We start from the raw sequence: 9,795 nt of genomic DNA, 5'->3' as shown, positions 1-9,795 counted from the left end.
ACGTGTAAAATTAACCAACTTATTTTCTAAAAGTTCTGGTCTGAGAAATGATGTAGGCGCATTGACAGATCAGATGATGCTGCAGAAGACAGTGCAGTCGAGGTAGGGAGAAAACAAAGACACACACTGGCACAGATTTAACCTACTGCTGCCAATTCATATTTTGTCTGTATATCATATTAAATAGTAGTTTTATTATCACTTAGGCCTAATTATGGAAGGGGGGATTCGGAGGAACAGATATGACAGGTATCAACTTGCAATAGCCTTAAAAGTTGTTAGATTGGCTTTTATAACACATAAGCTAATAGCCATCAAGCCAATCAAATAAACTTTTATTGGTCACATACACATGTTTAGCACATGTTATTGCGGGTGTAGCAAAATGCTTGTAAATAGTAATTTAAAACATGAAACACTGGATTAATCCATAATTGCTAAATAATCCTCTGTGAAAGGTCAATTCAGGGACTCTCTGTATATTTAAATTGTTTTATCAATGTTTATTCTCTCCTGAATCTGAGTCTTCAGCCAGCGAGTGGGTCTTAATTTATGAGCTGTAGTAACAAGTGACTCTGGTGTCGAATTACATTACATAGCCACCGCCACTGGAGGCTGGAAAGTCCCGCCTATTTCCTGCCTAAGGCCTGTCACTTCTTGGCAGAAAGATACGCATAAGCTGCACTGTCAAATGAAGCAGACGCTGGAAATCTATCAGCATCCACATAAAGTACTCCTGGCATCGTTCTATGAGAAACACTGAAGGTTTTATATTGAATTCAATAGAAGAAAACAGAGAGAGCGGGAGAGAGAGATACTTATACTCCCAAAACATTAAGGAACTCCTTTTCTTTTTATGTTTTCTGTAACTCATCCATTAGTGAATGAATAAACACATCTATTAGACAAAGAAGAAAATCACTGAATAAATGCCTTGTAGATGACCATTGGTAGTTGTGTGTCTGTAACTTTCTCACTCATCATTATTCATGATTCATTCAGGAATATCAGGAATCATGGTAGCATCCACATTAATGTAGACGTGTTTAGAGACATATTCTATTCATACATACAATAAAAGTGACTCCGCACTTGCACACACGCGCACTTGCACACACACACACACACACACACACACACACACACACACACACACACACACACACACACACACACACACACACACACACACACACACACACACACACACACACACACCTGACCAGTTCAGATAACTGAGAATCATGTCCAGTGAGAACTGACATTGACTATGTGGTCATTTAGATGTATGCACAATTAAACATCAGACATACATGGATTCAGTCCACAGGAGGATAAGTTCAGCAGGAGGGGAAACTGTGGAAGTGCTCATCAGGATGTGGAAGGCACGTTTCTGTACACACAGCGTGCTGGGACATAGACCAACTGAAACTGAAGTTGCAGGAATCAAGACTGCTGATAGGCCGAACGAGATGTGGTGATAAGTATTTGGTGTCACCTTGACCAAGAAGACACTAACAAAAGTGGGGGTCCTCTGAATAGGAGACTAAGCTGCCTGACTAGAACTAACCATAAAGGACGGCTAGAATCAGCTAACTGAAGCTGGCCATTTTAATAACCGCCCTAAAATTAGTTGTGCAGATTTGAAATCAACAACAAAGGGCAGCAAGGGCAGACAGTCACTGAGAGGAATGGCGTGAATACTTGTGGTCATCCAGAGAGGCAGGAATGTAGACCAGACGGGCGACTGGTCCAAAAGAAGGCCTGTCTTTTGGTGAACGTGGCCACCCCATCACAAAGGTTCTTGTGGTCAACAGACCAGGGCGACTGAAACTGGTATGGCCAGGGCAGATTGTGAAGGAGTTCTGGAATGGGCTGCCCCCGCTGCCCAGGAACAGGCAACATGAGTACCTCAATGGTGAGGGCTTGTAAGATGTCCCAGGGGAGGAGCAGGAGTCCTGTCCAACCCTGTTCAGCCAGAAACTGTGAAGCCACTAGGGAATCAGGAAACTCAGGGCTAAGATACTCTTGACCTCCTGGCGCTATAGACTTGGGATCTAGTAGGGCAAAAGGTGAAGTGTCTCCTACGAAAGGATACTGAACACCTCGGTCAGGAGGGTCCCCCATGGGGACGTCAGGAGGGTTCCCCACAGGGTCTCCCAAGGCTGAAACTAGCAGGAAACAGTTTGGAGGGGATAGCAAGAACCCCAGGGCTGAGACTGGCAGGTTCCACCAGGCAGGGACTGACAGGGCCTGGACAGCAGATATTGACCTAGCCACTGCAGCAGAGACTGGAGGGGGCTCCCAGGGAGGAGCAGGGAGACGTCTTTGGAGAGCAAGTAGGCTGTATGTTGAAGGTAGGAGTAGACAGATCCCACCAGAGAGGTCTGAGTGGCAGGGCTGGTCATGGCGCCTTCAGCAACTACAGACAGGGCTCCCGCATTATGGACCAACTGACATCCAGAGGTGTCAGCTGGAGTAGGTGTAGGGTTCTCCCTCAGGATGAACTCTGGTATCTCCTCCGTCCCTGAAGAAGGCTGTAGATCTTCCTGCTCGCGAATAGGCAGGGAGGTAAGGATAAATCTTGGGTCCGGAACAGGGGTCGGCAGAACCTCTGTCACTAGAGATGGCACAACTGTGGGAACCAGTTGATACTCCGTGGCAGGAGCTGGTTGAAGCACAGCTGTGGGAGTAGCGAGCTGAAGCTCCATGGCAGGAGCCGGTGTAGTAGGCCCCACTACTAACTTGAGCTCCATTGTTGGAACCGGCTGGATCTGCACGGCTGGGGTCAGCTGGAGCACAGTGGTAGGGTGCTGCACCACGGTGAACTCTGGTAGCTCCTTTTGGCCCTGGAGAAAGCTGTAGCACCACTGTGAGGGACTCCAGTCACATGTTGACGCTGATGCAGAATGACGCTGTGTCTCAAGCATTTAGGGCTCCCGAGTGGCGCAGCGGTCTAAGGCACTGCATCTCAGTGCAAGAGGTGTCACTGCAGTCCCTGGTTCGAATCCAGGCTGCATCACATCCGGGCCGTGGGCGGTGCACAATTGGCCCAGCGTCGTCCGGGTTTGGCAGGGGTAGGCCATCATTGTAAATAAGAATTTGTTCTTAACTGACTTGCCTAGTTAAATAAAGGTTCAATAAAAAAATCTTTCGACATCTGAGCTGGATGACGATCTCTGAGATGATGTCGTCAGCTTGGTGGCACAGGTCCTTGCACTCCCCCTCTAAGACGCCTATTAGTTGTAAGAGGAGAGAACTATTGAAGGCTGAGACGCTCACACCTAAGTAAGTACTGCGACGGTGGTCACATGGACTGTAGGAACCTTCCATCTTCTGGACTGCCTCAATGAGTACATCAATCTCGTCACACTGGCTGTGTAAACGCAGTGAGACCTTTCCGGTTGTCACTGGCGATCCATGCTCAGGTCGACGCTGATCCCGGTGATCTTTGGTTGAGGTCAGATGCTGATCCTGAGGTTCAACGCTGATCTTGGCGATCTCTGGTCGAGGTTAGCCTGAGGTGGGAACTCAGTGAATTAGTAACTAATAAAAAGGTCTGCTGATCACTCTGGGTGGTGACTTGGACCGGTGATGAGTTGTTGAAGGGGAAGACGGACACTTTGACTGCTCAAGAAAACCCTCTAGCTGCTCTCCCTCGTAGGAGTGGTATATGGATGTGTGTCTGTGCCATGACTTGTAGCCTTCGCCCAATTTCCGAGATATTGTGGCACGTGAGCTGGTCGACGCGGACGGACCACATCTTGTGGAGAATCTTCTCTGTTAACTGTCATTCTTGGGCTTCAGCAGTTATCTGGATCCAGCTCGAAAGGACCATGAAAAATAATGGTTGCTACTGGCCTTAATGCAGACTATCATCTTTAATTCCAGAGTATTCTCATCCATATCATGTGAATCGTTTAACAAATTACAGCACTTTTTGTACAGATGTACTTAAACAGTATGAAAAATAGGGGTAGGATTAGGGTTGTAGAGAATCGAAGGACTATGAGTGTAATAAGAAACCTTATGTGCTGGCTAAAGAACTTTAACCTCATAGTCATTGTATCATTTCAAATCCAAAGTGCTGGAGTACAGAGCCAAAACAACAACAAACGTGTCACTGTCCCAATAATTACAGAGGGCACTGTAAATACCTGTGTGAATAACTAGCTTACTAACATTTACAAATGTGGGGGTAATGATTCATAAATGGTGAATAAATGGTTTGTAAATGCGTTATAAATGGTTTATTATGGTTTTGGGCTCAGTACTGTCAGTGTGGTCCCCTGGTCTTCTTGTTACAGTGATGCTAGGCTTAGCAGCACAGACAGCTCAGCTGCTACTGCAGCAGTCAAGTGCAGTGGAGGTAGGAAAGAGAGAGAGAGACACACATGTACTACCAGTTGGTATTAATATTTTATCTCTATATTATGTATGTAATAGTAATTAACCCTTAGGATTGGGGGGCACATGTATGAAAGTCAGGCACTTTTATAAGGTAAAGTGAGCCAATGGTCATCTATTAGGCATTTATTCAGTCATTTTGTTCTTGATCTTCTAAATGTGATCTTCTAAATCTTCTAATTTTGTTCTTGATCTTCTATTCATTCAGGTAGTGTGGTCCGCTGGTCTTCTGGTAACAGTGCTGTGGGAAAGGATGCTAGGCTTAGCAAAGACAGCTCACAGGTGAGTGCAGTGGAGGTAGGAAGAAAACAGAGAGACACAAATGTACTGCCAGTTCCTTAATATGTTGACGACAGACAGACAGACAGACAGACAGACAGACAGACAGACAGACAGACAGACAGAGACGACAGAGAGAGTGACAACAGAGGAGATCACACGCGGTAATGCGGCTGGTGTGCTTAAAATGCCAGGGCTGGATTTTTGTCCCAGTCTACCCTTGAGAGCGATGAGAGAATGTGCAGAGAATGTGATGTCTCGGACAATAATGATGACAGGCGAGTGTACCGCCAGGTCTGTGTTAATCTGTCATGGCACTCCACATATACAAGCGTGTGATTAAACTAAATCCATTGTGATACGGCATTGGTTGGGGTGTAGTAAGTGGTGGGGTTGGAAGGGGTATAGTAGAGCTACAGCTGAGAGGGTGAGAACTATACTGGCTCAACAGTGTGATAGCCCCCTCTCTCTGTCTCTCTATGTCTCTCTCTCTCTCTCTGTCTCTCTCTCTCTCCTATTATCTCTCCTCTCTCTCCCATTTATATCTCTCCCCTCTCTCTCTGTCTCTCTCTCTCTCCTCTCTCTCTCCCATTCTCTCGCTCTTCTCTCTCTCTTTCGCTCTCTTTCTCTCAGGAAGCGTGCAACTGATGCTCTACTCCAGAGCAGCAGCTGGGTTAAACTCTAGGACACACTGACGCCGAGGGGTCCAGGGACACGGTGAGTAAACTGCTTTTCTTCTCACAAATCAAGTTGTATATGTTTGTTCATTCTTTGTATTTATTTATCCTTTATTTATAGAGGTTGTCTCATTTAGGAGTGTTTTCAAATGACATATTTACTTGTGGAGCTGGATGAGAAGTTGCTGGATGAGAAGTGGACAGGACGATTGCACCGCACTGAGTTGACCAATTAAGCCGAGTATACTTATTGAATTGTGGTTTAAGTAGTATTTCTCTACCATTACTCCACCTCTATTTGTAATCACATGCAAAGAAAACATTACTAAGTATTACTAAGGCCAAGCATACTTCAATACTGCAAATTCTTATGTAAAATTTCACAGCTTTGTTAATTATGGAACACTCAAATGTGTTTTTCTGATGGAACCTATGCAATTTGGCACATTTGTGTAGATACTGATAGCAATCCCTTGGCAAATCTGTATTCGTCTCTAGTGTTCACTGAGCTGAGTGTAAAGGTCTTCCCCTCCTCATCCAGACACTACTCCTGGGACTGCTTGGCTGGCGTGGTAAGACACCAGGTGTGTTAGGAGAGTGGATGACCTCAGTGTGTGTGTGTGTGTGGGTGTGTGTGGGTGGGGTGGGGGGGGGGGGGGGTTGTGTCATCTCTCCCTATATGATCTTAATGCTGCATTAACATATTTTCAAAAGCTCAGTGAAGTCTTCACTAATCTTTTGTGAAAGACTCTTCTCAATTGCTTAGTGGAGACAGTGATAGCAAATGCTTACCCAGGCTAATAGCTGTGCACGCATTCAATGAAAGCAGCTTTTCTCCCAGTCATTTGCTTTAAACCTATTTATTTTAATCTGCCATCATAACCAATCACTCCAGAGTTGATAGGGGTTACATTGTGATAGGAAGCTTTATACTGTATATTAGGGGGTGAAAGGTATCCTCGAGGTTAGAGCGCTGGGCCAGTTACCAAAAGATTGCTGATTGGAATACCAGATCCGAAAATGTACAAAACTCTGTTTCTGTGCCCTTGAGCAAGGAGGTTAACCCTAATTGCGCCAGCCACGCTGTACAATGATGACCGCACTGCCTGCCCGAGTCTCAGGGGGAGTATGGATATGCAAAAAAATATATTTCCATTACACACTTGTGTGTAACAGGACAAATATAAGCACCCCCAAATTATTGTATTTGTACAGCTAACCTAGAGAGCTAGACAGAGAATACTAGCACTCATGTAACAGGCTTAACTGTATAGCTACTTGCTTAACTCTATAGCGTCCTTACCGGCACTTGCTATCAGATCCTCTGTCTCACAAACCCTCTTGACAATGTTTTAGCCAGCCGCACCATCTAAAAGCTAGTATTTCTTTGGCTTGGGAGTGGACAGCAGAATGTACACTGTTAATTTCTCTAGAAGGAAAGACTCATTCATGTTTTTATTATCAACTCAGTTGTCTTCCACAACCCTTGATCCTAGTGTTCGAATAGATTAAATGTGTGAAACAACTGGTGGTTGTTGGGGAATAATCAGAATTAGTTGGGTAACATAGATAAGAGAAACATGATGAGAAACAGCACCACCACTATGAACACTGGGTACCAGAGACGGAGATAGTTTGGGGGTTTGATGAATGTAAAACCCTCTCCTTATCACTCAGATCATGTAGGGTTGCAAAATTCTGGTACCTTTAACAAACATTCCCAGGTGTTCCAGAAATTCAGGTAATCTAATAGGATATGTGAGATCAGACTTTTAGAATATCTCTGATGTGGTTGTTCTAAGAAACCTTACTGAGGGAGGAATAAGGATAAGCCGAGCTGAAGGGTGCTTTGTTGTACGTACGTACACACAACACAACACAACCCCCTGGTTAAGACCATATAGGCTTTCTGAGGATCAAAGGAACCACAGACTACAAATGCTCCCTGGCAACCATCTTTAATCTGACTGACTATCACGGCTCAGGGATAGTACACGGGAACACGCTGGTAGGACTTGACGGGACAAGACCAACTGGCAACAGACAGGTATAAATACACATTAGGTAATGGGAGACACCTGTTGGGGGTTGGAGACAATCACAAGACAGATGAAACAGATCAGGGTTTGACAGTACCCCCCTCCCCCTCTAGGGGCGCTACCTGGTGTCCTACCCTGGGACATGTCCTACCCTGGGACTTGACGACCGGGGTGTCGACGGCAGACGTCTGCAATGAGGACTGGGTCCAGGATATTCCTGCACCCAACACCATAACCCTCCTAGTCAACCAGGTACTGGAATCCCCTGCCTCGAGGTCGAACATTCATTAGGCGCCTCACCATGTACACCGGATGGCAACAGAAGGCAAACAGCAGAGAGGCTAAGGACCTTAGAGATGGGGAAAGGGCTGATAAAACGGAGGGAAAGTCTGCGGGACATCACCTGGATGGGCAGATCCAGAGTGGAAAGCCATACCCTCTGCCCAAAATGATGGCGGTCCTCCTGTCGTCGATACCTGGAGGTGGTCTTATGAAGAGTAGCCTGGGCTCTCTTCCAGGTATGACGACAGCAATGGACGAACATCTGGGCAGAAGGTATGCTGACCTCTTCCTCTTGCTCCGGGAAGAGCGGGGGCTGATATCCCAGGGAACACTAAAAAGGCGAGAGACCAGTAGTAGAACAGGGAAGGGTGTTGCAGGCATATAAACCCACACTAGTTGCTGACCATGTGGTGGTATTGGTGGAGATAAGGCAACGAAGTGTCGTCTCCAGGTCCCGATTGGTTCGTTCCGACTGGCCATTAGACTGGAGATGAAAACCAGAGGACAGGCTGGCCGACGACCCAATGAGAGTGCAGAATGCCTTCCAGAAACGGGATGAGAACTGAGGACCGTGATTGGAGACCATGTCGACCGGAAGTCCATGGATCCGGAAGACGTGCTGCACCATGAGCTGGGCCGTCTCCTTAGCTGAGGGCAACTTAGGAAGTGGGATAAAATGGGAAACCTATCCACCACCATAAGGATGGTTATGTTGCCATGTGATGGAGGGAGACCCGTGACGAAGTCCAAGGATATATAGGACCAGGCGTGGTGAGGAACAGGGAGAAGTTGAAGGAGGCCAGCCGAAGCTTGCGTCGGAGTCTTGTTCTGCGCACACACAGTGCAGGCGGCAATGAAAGCGGAGACGTCAGGAACCATGGTGGCCCACCAAAAACATTGTCGGACGAAAGCCAAGGTCCGACGGGAGCCAGGATGACACGTGAGTCTCGAGGAATGTGCCCATTCCAGGACTGGAACATGGGCAGAGTCCGGGACAAACATCCGGCTCAGAGTCGGCTCCTCCCCCTTTGGACCCCGGGTGGTAGGAGGTAGTGAAACGAGTGAATAACAGGGCACTGCCTGGATTTGAGGTGTGGCAATATTTCAGGTTATTATGGTCCATCCCCACCAATAATTGATGTTCCTCCCCTTCTAACCAGTGCCGTTCACTCCTACAACTCCATCTTAACTGCGAGTAATTTCCCACGTCATAGTTCCTCTCAACAGGGTTAAGACGATGGGAAAGGAAAGCGCAGGGATTCAGCTTCTGGTCCTGGGCAGAACGCTGGGACATGACAGCCCCCACTCTGACGTCCGAGGTGTCAACCTCCACCACGAGCTGAAGGGACGGGTCCGGATGTATTAAGATGGGAGTAAAAAGTAAAAAACTACAAGGCTATTTCATTGAAAACTACGCATCACTTTCATACCGTATCTCGGCACCCAAAACCAAATCAGCTACTAATGTCAAGGCAAAAGACAATATGACTGTGGATATACAAAAAACATTGTGAAATACACTTCTCACATCAGCTGAGCAGACTTTTCACACAGTTTGTTGTATGAAATAACTAGAACAACATAATGTAGATCCAGGCATTCAGCAAAGCAAGCAGAAACCAGTTCAACCTTCCTCCATCTGTCCATCCCGGTGTACAGCTGCAGTGGTAGGAAGTCAACATCTGGAACAGGGCAACTAAAGCCCCATAGCAGGGTCACTGCCTTTCCTCTCCTCTGCCTGCCTCTCTGACTGTACTGGAAGACTTTACCATCAAGCCTTTGTTAAATGGATGGATATCTCACTGTGTTGCTGTCATAGCTCTGTCTCTGTGGTGTAAATCTCACTTGTGCACTGATCTGATGCACACATTGGTCACACTCTCTGACTGAGTGGGTGATGGATAGAGAGGCAATATAGGGAGGGGGATAGAGGGAGTGAGAGGAGAAAAATTAAACCAGGAGGTGTCTCCTAATAGTCCAAGGTGGAGGGAGGACAGACGCAGAGTGAGAATAATTTTTAATTAGGGCTTATGCCAAGGGGGGAAACTTGCGTTGCATCCCAAATCACACCCTATTCCCTTTATAGTGCACTCATTTTTACCAGGGCCCCA

The sequence above is a fragment of the Oncorhynchus clarkii genome, chromosome 19, assembly GCF_045791955.1.
Source record: "Oncorhynchus clarkii lewisi isolate Uvic-CL-2024 chromosome 19, UVic_Ocla_1.0, whole genome shotgun sequence".
Lineage (NCBI taxonomy): Eukaryota > Metazoa > Chordata > Actinopteri > Salmoniformes > Salmonidae > Oncorhynchus > Oncorhynchus clarkii.
This window is presented reverse-complemented; position numbering follows the sequence as displayed.